The 22,572-nt window shown below is 40.9% G+C and overlaps 1 protein-coding gene across 5 annotated transcripts in view; it reads right to left on the bottom strand.

Annotated features, from left to right (window-relative positions):
• Window positions 1–21,576, bottom strand: part of STAG2 (STAG2 cohesin complex component) — a 76,841-nt gene extending 55,265 nt beyond the window's left edge. For 3 of the 5 annotated variants that reach the window (XM_058847511.1, XM_058847507.1, XM_058847510.1), the window contains exon 1: window positions 21,393–21,546. The gene's annotated coding sequence lies outside the window, so the exon portion shown is untranslated. Of the gene's footprint in view, window positions 1–20,115; window positions 20,396–21,392 lie in introns of those variants that run through there. The other 2 variants (XM_058847509.1, XM_058847508.1) reach the window with 2 other exon arrangements.
• Window positions 21,577–22,572: the final 996 nt, after the last annotated feature.

Raw genomic sequence — 22,572 nt, forward strand, 5'->3', positions numbered from 1 at the left:
TAAGGAAATAATTCTGGCATTTTATGACTACAAAAAAATTCAACGCACAAAGGATACCTTACCCTTTCAGGCCTAACAAAACGTCCTCAGGATTCTCTGTATCATATACAAATACACATATCTTCCTTGCAAGTGAAATAATTGTATAATGAGTACAGACTACCAAGATACATTCTGCAGCAAGGAAAGTTTAATCATTCTTTACATTACAGTATTTCTGTATTTAATTCTGCATTAAAGCCTGAATATACACATTTTAGAAAGGCAATTACAGTCCCCTAAAGCCCCCCAAAAGAACATTTAATAGAGAAAATTAAAGTTGTTTCAATTGCAGTTAAGCACTGCATAATATAAACTGAGAATTTTAACAATATCAACAACCTGACTTCCCTAAGAATCAATACCCTTAATTTAAATATAAGGGGGAAAAAAATTTGCAGAGAAAAAGACAACTGTCCAACACTATTTCAAGAAGCAGATACCAAAATATTTTCATGTCCTCCAGTAAGTCTGAAGAAAACAATGTGCTCATCAAGCAATTCACTTTACATCATCAAGCATTTCACTTTACATACAAGGTACAATCTTGGAGCAATACATGCAGCAATTTCCAGCTCAAGAAATCTCCAAGTATTTGTTGGACTGCTATATTTACAACCCTCAAGCACTGGCATAAAATTATGCTATTAAATGTTTCCCCTTTACCAAAACAATGCTCTTGTTCACAATGGCAGCTAATATTTGCAGGGGAGAGAAGACAAAGAAGTACCCTGGCTATTTAAACCACATCTCTCACCAATTAACACATCAGGGTACAAACACTACAACAATTCCCTATTCCCTATTCTGAAACTGAAAGATAAAATTCAAGTTTTAATGCTTACTGTTCCCAAAATCTACATTAAAAAAAACCACACTAAACAAATCTTATTTCTTTAGTAATAAATTACATGGTTTAAAACATGTGCATCTCCTGCACAGTAGTGTAACAAACTGAGACCATACGGTGTGCTGGAACCAACAAAACCAAACAAAAAATATTTAAACTGTCCAGGTAAAAATACCATTTGATGTTTTCTATATCACAGAGTCTCTAATGTGCAGTGACATACTACTTCTCAGCAGTTCTCATCTAGGCAACATGATGGCAAAACCTAAACGTTTTCATGTGATTTTTTTTGGTTTCCTGGAGTACACAAGGCTAACAGGGGGGTCAGGGGTGCAGAAACAATATGAAGCACCCACAGATTGCCTGATGACTAGAAAAAACCACAGAATTTTTATCTTCCTCAGGAAAATGAAGAAAATGCATTTTGTATAGAAATTCAGTTTGTAAAAATCTATCAACATGTCTGTCAGCAAGACTGAGAAGTAGACAGAACTCACACTGGAACAATGAATACAGGTAAAATGTCACATAGAAGACATCCACAAAACCTAAGCAGACTGGAGAGAGATCTTTAATGATGAACAAAAAAAAAAAAAAAAAGAAAGAGAATCAGTGATGGGAAGAGAAACACTACATAGTGACCATGTTTAAATATTCAGTCCCAATGGCTGATAATCATATTCTGTAAGTAGTAGGATCAGAGGTGTGATGTTGCAAATGCAATAAATCCCCAAGGAAACAATATGTATTCAAGGTCTTTTCTTGAAACTGCTTGTGACTGAAGCAGCATCAGTAACATGGATGCACACACAGGTAGCAATCCCTCCATCCACTGTCAGGGAGAGAACAAAAAGTGAATGACCCCATGACTTGGTCACCCCTTCATCAGTACAAAGCCACAAGTATCAAGCCAGCACTATTCCAGCATTCTAGTCCCCCCAGTCACATTAAAGGAGGGATACATGAGCATTTTGTCATGAGTGGGAAGAACTTACTACTAAAAACTTTGTTAAGCCACAATTGGCAAAATTCTCCTCTTTCATGGGAAATACTGATGTTTGAGTATTTTTAATAAAGACAAAATCACTCATGAAGAGTAATATTTTAGGAAAAATTGATAAAATTATAATTTATTAATTTCCAGTCACGTGAAACAAACTTTTATAACTGACACCAAACACAGGTTATCTGTGTTCCAATGAAACAGTTTGAAACCAGAAATAGGAATGAACACAAAAAGCCCAAAGAAAACTGTAAACCTGGACTAAAAAGTATTCCTCTTCCTAATCTTCCCCCAGCCATTTCACACTAGACAATTTTTTTTGCTATGGCTGCTTTAGTGCTGACTGTATTTTCATGTGGGGCGCAAAAAAAAAAGACATTGTAACAGATGATATCTAGTTCTTCAAAACCTTCTTGAGTATTAGCATATAGACATATAGACTCACTTGCATCCCTATCTATCCATCCTTGTAGCACAGGTACCTATATGATCTCTTACTGATCGGAAGAAAAATCAAGAACCAGGCATTCTCACAGAAGTTTTAAGTCTCATTTTAGCCTGTGACAATTGCTATGAACTCCTGGAAGGCTTCTGCAATTCCCAAACTAAAAACCCTACAAATGCATGGAGTATGGGCAGTCAAATTACAAACCCAGGCAGTAAATCATCAGATGATTCAGCAGCAGTTCTAATGCCATAAGGAGGATGATTTTCAGTGAAATCCATTTGGACAAAGTGTATAAATTGAAATATATTGTCCACCGTAAATATTTGCAAAAATGTAACCATTATTTTTTAAAAGGCAGCTTTTTAACTACAAACTTTTTAACTATATAACTGTCCTTAAAACAGGCTATTAAACTAACAGTTACCCTTCAGACAAGGCAGTCTCGAATTGCTCCCTGAAAAAGCCAAAAGATTGACAGAAGTGTTCTCAAGAAACGCTGTAAGACAAGATTTTTTTTTTTTTTAAAGTTAAGGCACAAAATTGTGAAAAATTCTATGGAATCTTCTAGTGGCTACCTCCTGAATCTCACATGCTTTATTCTGTTATGTGACAAAACACTAAGCACTCAATGCATGCAATTTTTTTTTTCCCTCCACAGCTGGACACCAGTGCAGTATAAACGCTCCTGACAAGAAATTAAGAGGATTTTTTAGCAGGATGTGAGTTTTACAACAGGCCTTTGAGCAAGGTATATTGTACAAAGTTAAAACATGGTTGGCCAAAGAATACAGAGCTGGATGACTATCCAAAATGTTCAATCTACCTAGGAGTTTTTGGCTACTCCAAGGTTAAACAACTGAAATGTTAAAGCTCACCTCAGTTTCAAGGTTCCATCACTGAAATCATATAAAGGAAAGAGCAAGACCATCAAAGCTCACATCTTCCTTTTAAATTCTTCCCTTAGCTTTGAAAGAGCTGCAGTGCCCATCTGACTTAACACTAACAAACCCCACTTCCCTCAAGAACTCAGCAACCCACCTGCTTGCCTATTTACTTGTGGCCTTCAACAATCACTTTTCTAAGCTTGGGTTTTCACAGCCCAGTTTATGTAGCACACATTATTACATACCCAAGTTAGATCAGAAGCAGCACTTAAAAAAAAAAAAAAAAGATACTATTATGACCAGAAAATTTCTTACAGACATTTATTCAAGAGTACAATCCTGTACATCTCACTGCAAAGTACTGAATAATTTCAATTAAAGGTGACTGATCTAATGTAAAAACCTGTCCTGATTTAGTGAAAAAGTGTGTGCTCTTTACCCTCTCCATCAATACATACAAGAACAAAATGAAATTTAAGTTTGAAAACTGCTTTATGAACTTGAATTCATGACTAAGCAGATTGTGGAGCTTCACAATCTTACAGGTAGGCATATCTAAAGAAGCCTAAAACTGTATTTTTAAAAAAATAATTTTAAAAAGCCTTTGTAATACTGCATAGGAAACTGTACATCTAGATAAAGAATTGTGAGTGACAAAATCAGGGAAAATATTTTATTTCTGCCTTTCCAGCCTTTTGCCCTAACTGGTATTAAGTGATCAAGTCTACTTCCCCAGCAATGAACAGGTCCCTAAGACCCCAGGGTGCCCTCACACTCCCCCTGGTTTAGCAGATTTTTTTTAAAAGGTCCTGGTAGAGTTTCCTATGCTTTGTCAGTGGTAGTGGTTGATGTGGACCCATTAGCCTACATCTCCATTACTGACAACACCCCCCTTCCTACTTGTTACTCAAAAGACCACTTACGTAACAAGATGAACTAGTAAACATCAATGCAAAAAAAAAAATCATTTACAGTTAAATATGGCAGCACTATCATGTCTTGAAGAGCATTCCAGAAGACAGAGTAGTTAAGAGTGTTAAATGACAGGTGCTAATCATAAATCTAAATATCTGGGGGCAGGAATGAGAGAGCAGGAGGAAAAAATGAAAATGGCATGGTTAAAGAATTACTTCAGGAAAGTAACTGCTACCAAATTATCATCAGAAGATTAATATTCTGCCATTATGATATGGACTGTATTTACCTGCCATATTAATTAGTATTTATTAAGTAAAATTAGGCTTTTCTGCAGTATCTTTAATTAAAATCTCAATGAAGAGCTAGGTACTCTAGTAATTCTTCACAGTTATAAGGAAGTTCAACAATAATGTAACTTATGAATTTCATTTTGTACCCTGTGAATCAATACAAGGAGATAATGCACACAGCAGGTATGCTCACCTATAGTGTCAACATACACAGTCCACAAGAAACAACACCCAGGGGAACAATAACCCATTGCATGACATTTTTAGAACAAAAAAACCAGCTCATTCCAAAATTAAGCCACCAAAGAGTCTAAACGCAGACTAATTTACGAGACAGTCAAAAACTGCAGCATGATACTTAAATCACACCATCTTCCATGGTTTCTGCATAAGCATTTGTCTTCTGTGCCAACAAGACATGAAAGCACACCCAAGAGTCCTTTGACAGTGAGAACACAAGTGTTCATACTTGGACAAAAGTAGTCCAGATTACACACTCAAAGAACCTTGATGTCCCTTAGACTGAGGCCCACAACTCCTTTTCTGTAATTTTGCATTTACCAGATCTTCTGTCCTGGACAGAAGGTATGCGATCCATCATTAATCCTGCTGGATCACAGGTTGATTTTACAAACAGGAAGAAGAAAGTTAGCACAGGAAGAATAAGTCAGCATCTTCCTAATAACATGCAGCTGTGGCATTTTTTATTTATTGACACTTACAAATGCTGTCAGGCTATGAGATTTAACTATTTTACAACTTAAAAAACAATCTGAAGCAATACTAAAAGCAGTATTACAGACAATGGAAGCCCTTCCTTTATGTAGCCAGCACAGGTTGAATTGTGTGCTTTGGGGGAAAAGGAGGTTGTCAAGAACACAGATGAAGAAAGAGAAGACACATACAGAACACACAGCTTCAAAAGTCACCATTAATCTACAGAATTAAAATACAATAGTATTTTTAGAATAAAAACCTTAACTTACATAGCAGGATTAAGTATCTCCAAAAGTAAACACCTTATTTGTCCAGTAAAACAAATACAGCCTATAACAAACCAAAATACAGTGGTATATACCCAACCACGTTTTCCTTAAAGGAACTCCTTCCTGCCATGAGTTTGCATTTTCTTCAACGTTGATTTATCATTATACTATATCATTAAAATAGTCTAAGCAACTTTTTCCTTACCACTTTTGATAGCTCTATTTCTCAGCAATTTACATTTCTCTTAACATAAACAACCTATTTTGCTCTCCTTTTGAACTCATTCCATGTATAACCATAAAGACATTCCTTAGCATCACTTTCTCAAGATTTGATAATCTAGTAAAAACACTGGTGAAATACATTTTTCAAGTAACTTTTTTTGCTTGTTATTACCATAGAAGATAAAAACTTCGGATTTGCTACAAGATACTGTTTCAGGATGTGACAATTGCAATAATTAAGGTTTTGTATGATGCCCAAAACAGCAATGATTTTACAGCAATATTCAGCTTATACTGTTGGATATCTCATTAATTCAGCCATTTACAGGTTCCCCAAAACACATGATGAATCATTCTCCATTTCATTTGAAGTATAATGTATTCCAGATCAGTGGCTCCAGAGAACCCCTTAAATCTAAGTAACACAGATATCCCGTGTTTCCATGACTCTTGGTCATAGAAACTATAGAAACTATGCTCTATGATACTATGGTACACAACTCTAATATATGACCTGCAAAACAAACCCTTCTACTCTACATGTCATTGTTAAGTATTTTGTACAGAAACTACTAAACCTAAAAATTGAATATACATTTTAAACTACCATGCCCTCCAGCAGTTAAAAGGTTTTACACCACTATCATTAAATAGAATATAAAGCACATGTTATACAAAATGCATTCTACAACTTAAGCACTTCCATCATTCCCACTTATATTCATATTTCACAATCTTAGCCTTTTCTACGTCTTCTCAACTTGTCACTGACCTGTAGAAAAGGAAGCTGTTCAACCATAACAACTTTGCCAAATTCTAGTAATTTCAAATTTTATTCTGTTACTCCTTTCGCGTATCAACTTAGAGGACATTTATACCAATTTTTGAAGATATTGCATTAACTATCCTCTTTTTTTGATAAATAATGAATGAAACTACAAACAATAACCATATTAGCTTGATAATACAATAAAATAGATGGGTTGCTACTGGAGAAAGAGCAGTCCCACTGGCCCCTTGCATTTACTTCTGGCCATACCTCATAGTCAAAAGCACCTGTCATATTCTTTATTGAGCAACAACCTATTAATTTCTTTTCAAATTAATTAGCTCCTCAACAGTTTAATAAGCTGAGCTGGCTCAACAAGAGAGTCGTGTGGCCGGTGCTCTTTTGAAAATCAGTGAGACACTACGGCAGACAAAATCAACCGTCCAATTCCATCAAAAGCAAACAGAAATGTCCGTACTGTTCTGGTAACTACAACTGCTCTAGAAGTTGCCATACACTGCTCCAAATCCAGCCTACTCTCTCTGGCTATGGCACTACAAGGAGTATTTAGTACAACACCCAAGTGCCTGTACTAAGCGTTACCTAGCCAGCTATGAAACAGAAAAGCCTGGCCCCAGCCCCACAAGCTGTTTTTTCCACAGTAATGAAAATTCTTAACTCACTCTAGTTTGTGCTGTCTGAATAAATTCAATGTTCTGATAAGCCAACAGTTGATCGCCTTTGCCTAAAGCCTACATAAAATGGCAATGAAAGCAGCAGAGATGTGACAGAAATAGCAAATTGTTAAATTCCTGCAGAAAAATGAACCACTAGCTCATTCTACCAAGCACAACCTAGACTGGTTTCACATAGGTTCTCTAATCCATTAATTATTGCAAAATTACTTCAACACATCATACATGATTAGAATCTACCATTCATCCAAGAAAAGCCAGGACTAGCTTTATTCCTACACAGACAGCACTCACCACTCAGTAGGTTCAATATCCCAAGAGTATGTAATGAGAACTAGTTCTATTTCTAATTATTTTCTTCATTGATTTGTGTAGCTTCTACAAATAATGCTATTACAAATGAAAACAAAATTTAAAAAATACATTAATTTAGGGGATTTCTTTTTGAATTCTCTGTTAAAAGTTTAAGACCAATAGGTCTAATCCGCTTCATTTCCCTTAGCATTCTGTGAGTGTCTCCAAGATGGAACCCAGTACAATGGAGGAGTGTCCAGGCCAGTCGTGGTGAAGAAAATGAGCTGGTTTAGCACACTACCACACCTATACTAAGGACCCTGACATCTCAATACTTCTTCCTATTAATCCATGCTGTTTCCAGCATGCAATTCACTGTATAAAACTCTTTAATGTTTAACTCCCAAAGCAAAAGCTGCAATGACAAATTCTTAACACTTAAGCCAGAACTGAGGCCACACTTTAAAAAGATGCTTAACATGAAAACATATCCAATCCAAATTCAAAGACACATTTATCACTTCATGCAAACTACAGCTGTAAATTACATGAAGAAAACTATTTTATTATCTCTTCAAAATAAAAGGAAGCTGTAGAAAATCTGGTTAATACAATGCAAAACAAGCTATCTGCAAAAACTGCCACTCAAAAGGGACATTTTTAATTATAAATCTGTTTTAAATCCATACATTTATTTTTTAGATACTGCTGCAGCAAAACACTGCCATACAACACAGTAGTCAATTAGTCGTGATTAGATTTAGCATTAACAAAAACAATATAACAGTAATTTTCAAAGTAAAAATAGGGGACCATAATATAAACATCCACAGCTGCTTTAGGTTTGGTGCTGTGAGAACCTTACAATAATTAAACCACTAATAGCTTAAAGAATTTGTCATAGCAGTTCTATTTAATAAATATCAGGTAACTGAAAACAGGCATTTATAATGCCAAAACACAAGTAGCGTAAACCTTAGTAACTTTTACAGGTATTTTCAACCTAACCATACATTTTAAGATGAATGACAGTTCTTAAGCAGCAAGCTCAGAATGAACATTACTCTCACAGTACTACTTGTTATGAATATGCCATGGCTCCCCAGACTGGAAGGAAATAAACCTTAATATTGCAGAAACAAAAACCAACACAGAAAAGCTTGAAATACCACAAACAAAATGAACACAATGTGATTCCTTCCCACAGTCACCATTTTACAATGCAGAGACCTCCTGAAGAGTAGCAATGCACTCCATTCGTAACTTTTTTCTACATCACATGAAACCAGAAGAGTACAGCAACAAAAGATGGTATGTTAATGAGATGATAAAGATTATTCTTACTATTCTAGTTACAGCATTTTGTTCTTCTGACATCAAAAAAATAGGGGTCATAACTGTCTGTTACTGATTTATACTGACAGAAATTAGGCTCAAATATTAAATAAAGATTAGTTAATATTTGCAGAAGAGTTTGAACATACAAAATGCTATGTAAGTAGCCAGTATTAAGTCTTCCCACACAATCATTCTGGCATGCTTCCAAGCAGGGAAGTCCCACAGAAACATTTCAACAGCAGTAAGAAGAAACAGAGAGCTCAGGCAATTGCAGCTATATTCACAACAATCCTTCTAAGGAGCACCTGCAAAACTGGGGAGAACCAATGCCCACTGCCTGCTACAAATTCCAACACCAAAAAAGAAACTCCAGCTCCAACACAGCTTATGTAAATGCATGCTGAACAACCCACATCTCTGTAATCCTCTGTACAACCTAAAATGATCTGCAGAACTCCAAACACCTTGTAAATATGACTTTCCTGCTTGCCTAGTATTCCTGACCAGACTACAACTTCACAAACCGAAGTCAGCCTTCAGTGTAGGTGTCAGTTTGGTTTTCATACAGAATCTTATTTTCAATACATCACAGTTCTGCCCAGAGTAGAATAGTTTTCCCGGATTTAAAATCTCTCATCCAAAATGGCGAGGAATTAGGCAGTGAGTCACAATGTAATAGCTTCTGAGCATTCAAGAGCAAAGCTCTTCCCAAACACATAAAGACGGCCGGCATCTTCTTAGCTAGAATCCCATGTCGCAAAGAACACTCTGCAAGCTTTCTTCCAAGGGGGAAAGAAAGCAAAATGGTCTAAATTGACCCAAAAGTGAGGTAAAGAGGAGAGTCACATGATATATTCAGGCATTTCTCAATATCTCTGAAGGACAATATTAATACTTTATGAGACTAAAAAATTGTATGTCTGATTTAATTATCATGTACACTAAGAGATAAGACCTGTAGCCTCAGCATGCCCCAAAAATCACCGAACCTATGAGTGATAGGACTTATGATCACTGCATAGCATGGTCCATATTCTGTAAACAGGCCAAAGCCACACCTCATGTAAAGAACTGGCACTGCAGCTTCCAGGAACCACAGAAAACTCAAGAGTGCAAAGGCTCATAATAAGATCTAACCACAGCAGGCTGGTAAGCATCCAGCTGAAGGAGGAGGTCTAACAGGGTTTTTACAACAGCATTTGATTAACTATGCCAAAGCTGCAAGAAAAATCTTCTATAACTGTTCTTAAAATCTTCTCTTACCCCTTCCATCTTATTCCCAGTAACACCTGCACAACTTCTAACCAGCACACAGACTGAAACCAGAGAAAAATATACATCATCTTCCTGCCTGCATAAATTCATGCAAATGAACTGCAGTCCTGAATTTCCTTGTGGAACTCTAATTGATCTATGACAAACTTTGCAACATTTCAGGGAGTTGGGGGAAAAGATAAAATGGAGATCACTGCAGAGATTAGAGGACTACTTTTGGAACTGGCATGTCAGTCTGGTGGTTTTTATGAGTAAGACCAGGTACAAAAGTAGTAGATGACAGCAGGAATAAAGTCTTCTTATCCTGGCCCTACAGTTACAGAAGACACTGCTACTACTGTTTGGCCAGGTAACTGATAAAACACTTCACTTACTGAAATATTGAGTATTTCTGTATTCTTATTGGCCAAAGGATCCAATATCCTCTTTCATGCAAAAGCAGCACACATTTCACACCACAGGAATTTAACCCACAGAAAAATACTCTTCTTCAGAGTTTAGCTCCTTAAAGCAGTTCAGCTGTAGGGTTCAAGCAGTCATAAAACACAACAACAGAGCATATGGACACAGAGACAGAACCACCCTAGTAAGCAGCACCTACTGTAGTAAGGAATTGCCCTGTAATTGGGAAAGCTCATCTTCAGTAGCTTGGAGTGAACAAGCATGGAAGGAAGAACACAATGAATGAGAGAGGAAACTGCATGTGAAGTTACGTTGAAAAATTACTTTGTTACATAACTGCTCAATTATGTTCTTTCTCATCAGCGAAGTAGCTAGTCTCTCCACCAGCTACCCTCACAGAAAAAACTACATTTTCAATGGATCATCAGTTTGATTTCTCCCCTCCAAATCCCGTTCAAAAAGCCTTTAATGTTTGATAGCTAGAAACTGAAGAATTAAACATTCACGACAAACATTTGCACCTTTCCATGTCTGGCAATGCATTCCAAGATTATGATTCTACATTAGAGCCTTAATTACTTATACTGTACGTATCTAGTAACTCAATGCCAACATATTCCACAATAGAATAAAAAAGAGAAGATGACAGAAGTGGACATACAATGTACTTTTGAAATGGCTCTAGTATTCATCACCATATTCTTACACGTTCCTGTCTTGCTATATTTTCCTTCATCACAGTAATCACATTTCATCTCCCAGGATGCTTAACTCCTTATATACTAACAAACAAGTGCTTATTGTAAAGGAACTGAAAAACTTCAGTAAGTTTCTTAAATCCCCAAGCTCCAGGAACATTGAGTCAATCTTGCATCCAAAAGAACCATTAGAATTTTTCCATGCTTCCCTTAACTGGAGATAGGGGAAGGCTAAGCCCATTTGTAGGATTATGCAAGAATGCATAAATCCTCTCTTGTAAACAAAACCTCTCTAACCAGTTTTGAATGCAAGGTATGCTGTGCATAGTTTACAGCCCCTTGGCACAAAAAGGAAAACCCTTGAGAATTCAATTTTACAGAGATTGCTACTGCATTTGGGGGTGAATAGGAAGAATCTTAATGAGTGACTACTGTATATGAAGAGGATGACTTTGTGAATTTTCTTGTATCCAATGCTATTGAATTGAAAGTGTCTAAAAATGTTTTTGACATTTTTGTATCATATTGATGTAAACAATCTGTATCATGCCACCTTTGAAAGTTTCTGTTTAATACCAAGTACTAATCTGAGCTACAATCATACTCTAAGTTAACTTTCATAAAACCGCTGTACTGCTGAATAGAAATTGAGCAGTATAACAGAGACAATGCAATTGCAGCAAGAGAAATAGAATTCCTAAAGGATTATTTTTTTTATTATATTTCAACTGTCAAGCCACAGCCCATCTGTGTACAAAATCTGGTTTGTTTCATAGCAGAGTGGTAATAAAGCATACACATCACTGCATCAGCAATACTTTTTAATTGATAAACATTTTAAATTAATCAAATACTAATATCAGCTTTGAAAACACAACTTCTCAAAACTAGTTGGATGGAAGCACACAATAAAACAAGAACAGCTTAAACATAGCATATTGAAAATAAATGTAATTGAGTGGGGAAGAAAACCCAAACATTTTCCATTTTTGAAGCATTTCCCTTGTTAAACCATTTCTATGTTTGGTCAATCAACATGCAAAAGCCAGTTTCACCTTTTCTTTAGCCAACTGTTTATTAGGCAAGTAACAACAGACCTATACCACAGATCCAAGAGAGATACTTGTGCAGCTTTCCTTTCTGGTTACCATAGTTTCAAATGAACTGTAGGTTTCTAGAAATAATACTTATGAGAAGGAATAAAAATATAACTGCTTAAATATGAAAACTGCAAGAAGAAGCATTTTGATTAGTGTATGAATGACACTTAAGTGAATAGGTAAATGCTTAGGAAAGGAGTTTTATTTGCAAGACTTCATCAGACACAGTAAGTGAAGCTTGAGCACAGACAGAAGATAAATACAGCACATGAAACAAGAGGGAAGAGAAAAGTAGGTACCAAAAAGTCATTTACCTCTTTTTCTAAAATTCCCAGCAAAAAAAACATTACAAGCTCTAAATCAGGACATTAGTCCCAAGCCTCCAGCATCAGGGGATACTTTCTAAACATATACTGGAGGGGTGAAGCACATGAAGCTTCACAGGAATTTAAGATAACTTTAAAATCTGAAATAAAGAAGGACCTTCCAATAGGAACGGCCTAATAGATTGTCAGAGAGATTGTGGAAACTTTATCCCCTGAGACATTCAAAACTTGACAAGGAGCCTTACAGGATAGGATTTAAGAAGGCTGGATTAGACCTCCAGGAGTCCTTTCCCACCTAAGCAACTCAGTGACCAAGAACACAAATAATTTTTTCACTGTGGCATTACTTCCAGGAAGCAACTGTGCATTCATTACACAAAGCTTATTTCACTGGTGTTAAAAGAAAGTATTTTGGATACAGTTGTCCAAACAGGTACATAAGAAACAATAAAAATAGTATATAGCCATACACCAAACTGGAACTTTCCTACTAGAATACCATTCCCATCCCAAAACAATACAAAACAGCCAGGTTTCACAAATACTAATGTTATTAATCTTAAATTATTAATATGATACTTTCCTTTTCAAATATATTTAAATTGTATTCTTTACCCTAAATCAAATTACAATGTATCAATTCTCTTCCCTATTTCCCTGCCACAAGCACAGCTCTGCCATACGATATATAGACTACAGCCATTGGTTGTTCTCATTTTGAAAAAAAAAAGGCTTGATCAAGTCTTCCCAGTTTCCTCCCTTGGAAAGAACATCATAATAATCTTACACAAATTGAATTAGTTCACCACAATATCCATAATTATAAAAAATGTCTTATTCCAGGACTCCTGTCAGACAGTCACCTTCAGATTGAAAACCAGACACCTCAAATGCATGCATAAATGACGAGTCTGTGTTCTTGACACTTACTACTTATACTGGAGATTTTTGTAACTTCAGTAATCCATATATTCAATTACCCACAGCACATTAATAAAAGTAACACATTAAAAAATACAGACCTTTAATATTCACACCCTTACTCAATACAAACTCTGCTTATAATGAACTCTCCTTGCTGGAAGATTATACTCTGACAAAAATAAAAAAGTCAAGTAATTATATCACTTGCTTATTATCTGCTTACTAAGACTTGATATGGTCCAAATTTTCAGTTGATCCTTCTTAAGGGATGAACTGAGTTTTACGTAAAGGAATAACAGACAATAGCATGAAAGATTGAAAAAGCCTTATCTTGAACAGCTTATTTTTATTTGCAAACAAAGCAGAAGTCAATTTTCTTTCACCCAGATACGATGCTGCAAGGAAGGTCTTAGGCTGAAATCTTCAGTTCAGTAAAAAGCTACAATTCAGCCATAACCAAGAACTGCAACATTACCTCCCCATTGTCAATGCCCACCTCTTTCCAGTCAGTTCACATGGACTAAGCAATAAGAAAATAACTGCATTAAGTCCTCTTTGCTATGTGACCACACAAAGTACAACATACACCCTCCCAGAAAGCAGAGTGTTCATCACATGATGCCTGCAGTCGCTGGGACTGAGGTACCACTGGAGCGGGAGAAACCTGAGGGGAGCCTGCAGGTAAGGTCATGTATCCTCCACACCACCCACAGCTCACTCACAGGCCAGAAACTAAGCAGCATTTCACCAAACCTTTGCCACAACTCCAAAGTCAAATTTGGAATGCAACCCCGAATAAATAAAACATGCATATCTAAGGTTCGTTGTTACTTTTTAAAAATGGTCTGTAGTTTCAGAGATGTTTTGTCTTTTCCAAAATGCCAGTATATTCAAATGCATTATTTTGTTAAGAAGAAACCCTGAAATTTCAGCTATAATTCTTATCAATCTAAATCACTGCAAAGATATCCATTATATGGCAACAGACACCATTTGAGACCTTTTTGAAAACACAAGCAGAAGTCATCAGCTTGTTCTATCAACCCTTGAACAATGGGAACAGATGCAAAAAACACTTTCCTGTCTAGAGGTACAGAGAAGCTGTAACAAAAAACTGCCACAGAAAACAAAATGTTTTCTAGTGTCACACATATTCCCTTACTCTAATACAATAACTAATGTTTACTGAAATAAATCATAGAAAAGTAAAATGCATAAAAGGTTGTGTAAGGGCAGGACTAATAAGCCATTAAATTCAGAGCCATAAGAAAATAAACCACTCACCTACCTGCCAAAAAAAAATTCACAAAAAAAACCCCTAAAACCAACCAACACATGTTCTCAGATACTTTTTTGGGTAGGTATTGTGATCAGCTTCTCAATCACAGATCACAAACTACCCTGCTATATATGACAATCTTCTTACATCTACTCCCTCTTCTGATCATATTCTTGTACAAAAATAAGCCTTCCAAAGGCAGAAATCATAGTTAGCTACACAATCAAAAAAAAAAAAAATGTGCAGAATAGACAACAATGAAGTATATACCTGGACAAAGCAGCTATCAGACAACTAACTTATTTTTCCCTCCGAAGCCACAATAAGTCAAAAGCAAGTTGAACACAAATATAGTCCTACATGTCCTTCATTTCTGACTCAAACTGGCATAAAGAAGTTTAAATACAGACTAGTCCTGGGCTCCTTCATGCAAATCTGTAGCCAGTAAAAGCTAGGAAAAGCCAGCTGCCACATGAAAGCCACAGGGGTACCACAAGGGATCAAATTTTCCCACACTGCTATCTCCAAAATTGGGTGCCAGATCTCAGAAAATGCTTGTGAAAGAAATATTTCCCTTTCCCTCTTCTCTACCCAAGATCTCATAGATCTAGGACAATTAAACAGTGGAAAACTTGGAAAATACAGAGATACTAAAAACTGATTGAATATTCTGTGAAATAATGGGATGGCATAACCCATCAAATCTAGGATTCTGGTCTAGTCTCAGTGATTTCACCCATCAAACTGACAGGATCAAGAAAAAAATAATATAGTTTATGTGCTGATACACTCAAAGACTGAAACATCTTTCTCAAGACAAGCTTCCCAACTTCAACAAACCAGCACCAGTCATACAATTGTCTTTGATGATCTAAATGAAGGTCACCTTCAGAGATTACCCTTACTTTGTATTTATTCTCACAAAAAAAAATTTCTAACTTTACCAGATTTTTATGAACTTCAAGATGAGAATACTTTTGGAAAATAAATTCTAGTTAAAACAACATAGGATTAAAATTTAAATTTTAACCTTTTACTCTCAAAATGAATTTTGCTATAGCACACTTAAGTAAATATCCGACCTTGTCAAAAATCACATCAGATCCTAAGGCTTACCCTTAAAACCACAAATGCAGAACTCTTTGAAAGTTAATTTTTTTTTTTCTAACATAAAAAGTCACTGTACTAATCTTCAAACACAACTTGCGAAATCTGTTCACTGAATGGAAGTGCTTAACTGGTTTACTCTCCAAATGAGTCTTTCAGAGCGAACAGATGCTCGCCCAAGAGCTGCAGTTCCGCAGATGTGACACTGCCAAGGCGACCGAAGGCACTCCCCGGCACTTCCCCGCGCCCCATCGCTCAGCAGGCTCCCCCGGCCGCGCAGCCGCGGCCCCGCCGCCGGGGCGCCCCCTGGGGACCGGGGGCGGTCCCTGCGCAGCCGCCGGGGGCTCGGCACGCCCCGCGCTCCGTCCCGCCGGGAGCGGCCCCGCGCACCGAACCAGGGCGTTCCACGTGCCTGCAGCCCCGTTCCGCTCCACCTCTGAGTCTACAGGACAGGAGGGGCAGGAAGCAGGAGGTCCAGAACAGCCCGCACCGCAGGACTGCCGGTGCCAATGACTCGGGAACTATGGGACTTTGAAGAATTACCATTTTTACTTAGCCTTTGAGTTTAAAAGAGGAATTCATCTAAAACGCTGGATGGTATTGAATCTAAACCACGGCTACAGACGATGTCACCATTTACGTTTTTGTGATGCACATGAAAAGAAGTTCTTTCCATTCCTCCATATATTTGCTGTGTGCAAGCTTTTTTTTTTTTTCCAACCTAAAACTCCAATTCCCTGCTCACCTCTGTTTCCCAAGGACTAAATTATCACTCTCTTCCTCTATCTCAATGATCCTCATATAAGATGAAGTTTTCAGAATACGAATGTTTTAAATGATACCGAGAAAGAGAGCAAAGCTTTTATTTAAAAGTATTAAACTGGTATGCTGATGGCTGCTATCAATCACTTCTTTCCATGACAAAACAAGTACTCAATCAGATGAAGCTCTTGGAAATTCTCACATCTCGCTGACAGAGACCAAATAGACAACATATTCCTGTTTCCAGTATGTTCTCTTAATTACATCAAAAAAAGAAAAAAGAGGAAGACAAACAAACACAAAGCAACATCCACCACCAAAACCCAAGAGAACCATTTGGAAATTCACACCTACAATATTCTGAGTTTTCAATTTAGTCAGAGAAGAAATGGCCACTGTAGGCAGAGATCACACTGAGTCGAAAACCTTGTCTCATCTGACAAAACACAGAATTCCACAGAATACCACAACCAACAAGCACAAGTAACAAGCAGAAATATTTGCTTATTTTCTGGGATTCATTTGGTGAAAATAAGCAACCAAAGTATTTCAGATTTCTGTAAAACATACAACCTTTTCTTAATGACACACAAGTTTCAGAAAAGCTCCTAAAATATTTGCCTGCAGCAAAACAACTGAGACAGTAAGACCACAAATGAAAACGGCAAACGAGGAATGACAAAAGAGCAATCTAATTTTAAAAAGTTCACAAAGCCTTGATGTGCCAACATCATTTCATGACAAGTAAGTCTAACACAGTTGCTCCCACCACCAAGAGCAGGAACTTTCAACTGGTTTGTTTGCTGCAGCTATTTTCTACAGAAGACTGCAGTAGCATGTAATACTCAAGAAAAGCTGTCTACATTACTTTTTTTATATAATTCAGTTGCTATTGGTAAGTTATACTAAGACAAAACAAACCTAGACAGTATTTAACTGACAATTATATTTACACTCCTTCCAAGTGGAAATTATTTCACTCCAAACATTGAAAGACTTGAACATGTAAAGTTCAAATATGATATATTTGTGGAATTTGATTTAAATTACCAACCAGCTAACTGAATACTCCAATTTATAAAACAAATGCTATTCAAGTAACATAATGCATTTTTAAACTAAGTATTTTAATACTCTATGAACTAGCAATTTCTTGTCATTTCACAAAACCCCATTTTTTAAAAATATATTCAAATATCACAGAATCCTTGATTTGAAACAACTCAAATTAATTTCAGTTTTCATTTCCAAAACATCAAGACCTTATATCTAAAAGACGAGAGCTGTACATAAATTTTAACTTCACTTATTAAATACAGGTTTAACAAATCCTTACTTTGCTTATTGACTTTATTCAGCATTATCTTCCTGAAACTGTAAATGCATGAAAAAGCTACAAAAGCATACCTCTGGCCCAAGTACATAACTTGGAAGTTATCTGAATGCTAGGAAGTATCACAGAAAAATTAAAGTCTCTCCTATCACCTAGTTCCATGCTTGTGGGTTTTTTGGTTGGTTGAATTTAAGCTTATACAACAGCCATCCTTAAGTTTACCACAGCTAACCTTAATACAAACAACAGCAACAGAAATTCAGGAGTTTGTCTCATAGGTTGCACAAAGCCCACCTGTAGACAACACCATAAAATGTCACCTTTTTTGTCAAGAATGACCAACATGAGCCCTATTAGTTACAGAGCAAGATCTATCTGTCAGAGATGGGATTCAATTAATATTTTTCTCCTCTGTATAACTTCGAAGCTTTTTTAGTCTTTGATTAATCAGAACAGTGTGGGAATTCCAGCCCGTTTACCTCCAGGGCTTTCAGTAGCAAAAATATTCACGTTTATGCTAAAAGCAAGGCAGCTCTTACACCATGTTTCATTTAGTAATTAAATTGTTATAAAAAACACAAACTGTGTTTACCCAATAAAGAGCCCTATACCAGATCTGTGGTATTGAGTTTGTGACTGATCATCAGGAAGACAAATCCACAAAATTATGAGTTGAGGATAATGAACAAGTGATACCAAGATGACAGAGATTAATGATGGTCAATTGCATAATCACTCATGGTATTTTATTTCTCTACATACAATCAGCCAGCCTGTACAAGGATAAGTCTTGGAAGAGTTCAATATGAGATAAATATTGCAGGAATAATAAATAGATTGATTTAAGGAAAAGAGACTATGAAAAACGGAAAAAGCTGTTTCGAATAGCCAAACACTACAAACGAGAAAGAAATAATCAATCACAAATCGAGACGGAACTGCCAAGAGTTCACAGGGAGACTTATGGTTGGTGAACACCTCGTCGTAGGAACTCTCATTCTTGGTCATTTAAAACAGGATTCAACAAAACGGATAAAAAAGGTCGTGCAACGGCTTCCAGAGAAGCGATCCAAAAGGCATTTTCCTCCGGTTCCCTTCCAGCAGCCCCGCGAGACGTGCAAGCAGGATGCCGAGCGGAGCCCGAGCAGCGCCGGCCGCGCTCGCCCCGAGCCGAGCGGAGGGGCCCGGCCGGGCTCGGAGGAAGAGACCGCCTCCCGCGCGGCGGTGGCCAATGGGCGGCGGGCGCGGCCCGAGGCGCGGCGAGCAGGCCCGGCGGGGCCGCCGTGACGCACTTCGGCAACCGCCCGCCCGCCCGGACCGCGCCGGCACGGCCCCCCCGCAACCCGCGCCGGGCGTCGGCCCCGGGGCGCGCAGCGAAAACGCGGGGTCACACCGGCGGCTCAGGCGCCTCCGAGACCGGACACGCCAGGGTGTGGCTCGGGGAGCGCACGGGAAGGGAGAGCTTTCGACCGCGGGGGTGGGCGGGGGGGGGGGGCAGCAGCGCTACCCGGGCTGCCAAAAAGTAATTAAAAAATAAAACAAACGGAAAAAATCCCAAACAAACAAAAAACAATACCAAACCGAACAACCAACCACCCACTCGCCCTGAGTAACTAGAACACCGGACGAGGAGGTGATCGAAACTTTGTGTCACCTCCTAACGCCGCATCCCATGGGAACACAAGAAAGCAGAGCCGGGCCCAGGCAGTACAATAAAAAACATAAATACAATAAAAGCACCGAAAGAGGGGCCCGAACGCTTCCGCGCCAGCTCTCGGGGGCAAGGGGGGAAAAAAAAAAGGAAAAAAAAAAAATATTGAGGTCGGTGGGTCCCGGATTTCCACGGGGCAGACGGATTATACCCAATGCTACCAGAAGAGAGGAAGGCATGGAGGCAGCGCGGCCGGGAGCACAGCGGTGCGGGCCCCCAGGGCCAGCACGCCCAGCACCAGGGATGCGCTCGGGCAGGGAGAGGAATTCCCGGAAAACAGGGCCTCCTAGCCCAGCCATCTGCGGTCGCTCACTCCTCCGTCCCTCCGTCCCTAACCGCAGCAACACCTATATATGTATATAGTTATATATATATAAATCTTTAAAAAAAAAAAAAAAAAATCCGTGTAGAGAAAACCGCCCAGAAAAGAGAAACACCAGGAAAGCTCTCGTTTCCTACCTGGGCAGGGTTCAGCTCAGTTCAGTGCGTGCCGAGGAGGAGGGGGCAGAGGAACACTATCTAAAACAAAAGTGGCGCCAAAACCCCCCAGTAAGAAGCATTCTCCTTCCTCCTCCTCCTGTCCCCCTCCCCCACCGGGGCCGGCGAGAGCCCAACGGGGTTCCAGCAACACGCGGCTCCCGGCATCGGGCGTCCCCGGCACAAGTTGGCAAGCGCCCTTTCTTTAAAAAAAAAATAAAGGAAGCCGAACGGAAACTGCACAACTCTTCCTCTTAGCGGACAGCCGCCGAGGAGCTCAGCCAAAGTCACTCGGAGGGGAAAACTCGACCCACAGAGGCCTTCCCCGAGCTGCGCGCCGGGGCGGGGGGGCAGCGAAGGGAGGCGGTGGGGAAGGTGCAGGTCAGTTCCTACGTCCTCACTTGGGCCGAAGGAGCCCCCCTCCCGCCAGCCCTCCTATGCAATCATGGGGAAGGGCGGCCAGAGTTGCCTCAGCTCTCGGAAGAGAAACTGAGGAGACAAACCCCGATCCCTCGGCACTACCCTGCGAGGGGAACCCACCGGGAGCGGGCTGGAAGAAAGAACTCGGCTGCTGGGCAGTGGGGAGCAGGGGGAAAGGAGCTGTGGCCAGTGCTGTCAGGGGTGCGAGTCCCCTGCCCGCGGCCCCCCCCCGACATTCGACCCCGAGGCACCGATAGCCGCCCCACCATTTTCTCTGCGCGGCCCAGCGCTCTCCCAGAGCACGGCTCGGGCCCCGACCCAATTCCCCTCGCTTGCCCACCCGAGCGGCCCGACCCGGCTCGCCCGCACACACACCCCACGCACACAATGCCCGAGTCCTCCATCTTGCCGGCAGCCCCTACTCGGCTCGGCAAAAGGGGGGAGGAGGAGGAGGAGGAGAAGGCGGTTCTCCATTTTAGCTCGCCGAGCGCCGGGCCCGGCCTGCCCGCGACCGGCTCTGGGGAGGAGGAAAGGGGCCGGGGCGGGCAGGGGGGCCGCTTTCGGCGCCCTCTCTCACTCGCGCTCGGCTCGCCTCCCCCCTCCCCGCCACGGCGCGCAGGGAACGGGGGGTGGGGAAGCGGGGGGCTGGAGTGTTTTCGCGGCTCGGCCCCGCCGTCCTCCATCTTGGCTGCGCGCAGTCCCCGCGGCCAGCCGGCCTGGCGCCCCGCGCGGGCCCGGGGGCCGCGGGCCCCCGCCCGGCTTCTCATCGCCGCCGCGCACCGCGATCCCGTATCCCCCCGCCAAACTTCCAGAAGCTTCGCCGCCATTTTCTAACTTACCTTGCCCAGTGTCGGCGTAGGCAGCGAGGAGGCCCTGGCGCGCAGCTCCGCTCCCGTATCCCCGGCGCGGCTCGCCGGCTGGCGCGCCCGTCCCGGCCGGTGCCGGGCTGTGGGCGCGGAGGGGGCGCGGGGCGCGGGCGGGTCGGGGTTATTTAATTTGGCGGCGGCGCTGGGGATTGTTTGGGGTGTTCGCTGCTCGGCGGCTCGCGGGCGAATGGAGGGCGCAGGCGCCACCTGGCGGCCGCCCAGCGGGGCCCGCTCTCCTGGGCGTGGGGCGACACCTGCCGGCCGGCCGCGGCGGCGCCGAGCCGAGCGGGGTAAACAAGGTGCGGCGCATGCGCGGGGCCGCGCGCGGGGCGGGCGCGCAGCTGCCGTGGGGCGGGCCCGGGATCGGATCGAGAGCGGGGCCGCGGCACGGCCTAAAAAGGAGCGGCAGCTCGGACGCGGGGCCAGCCCAAGGGACGCGCCCGGCCGCACGCAGGCCTGGGGCTCTTTGCCGTTGCACCCTTGCAGTACTTAGACATAATCGTCCGGCCGGGGCGAAATTGGGCCTTACTGAAGCGCCCCGCGCAGCCAACGCCGCAGGGCCGCCCTCGCTCCCTACGTTCTGCCGCCAGGAAGCGAAGTCGTGCGCGAAGGAGCCCGGGGCTCGGGAGATAAGCGCACGGCTGCCCGCACGGTTGCAGGGTGCCTTATCTTGGGAAGTGCAGGACGCGCACAGAAGCAATGTCTGCTGGCACCGATGGCAGCTCGCGTGGTCGGGAGCGTTCTCCAGGGACGCTTTCTGCTTCTGCCCATCGCCCAGTGTGTTCCTAGTTAAATGAGCATTTGTGGATTCCCTTTTTGTCCTTGCATGAGGATTATATGAACCTAAAGCGGTCCATATAAGCAGAACAGAATTCTTAAGGTAACCAGATACACAATATGTGACACCTGCGTATTTTTCACTTTATTGTGTAATGCTAAGCACGTCGCTTTTGCTGAATAGTTCCACGTAAGATTATATTTAGATCAGTCAGCACAATAATAGTTTTGTCCCGGTAATTAGTCTCTAATCACCCTCTTGTGTTTATCTACTTATAATTTTGGGGACAGCGTTAGCATAACTAAGCAGTCACTAAGCTGAGTTACTCTGCTCACCTGCTTAACAAAGACAGGATACTTAAGAGTTTCCAGCAGG

This window comes from Poecile atricapillus, chromosome 12, assembly GCF_030490865.1.
Source record: "Poecile atricapillus isolate bPoeAtr1 chromosome 12, bPoeAtr1.hap1, whole genome shotgun sequence".
Classification (NCBI taxonomy): domain Eukaryota; kingdom Metazoa; phylum Chordata; class Aves; order Passeriformes; family Paridae; genus Poecile; species Poecile atricapillus.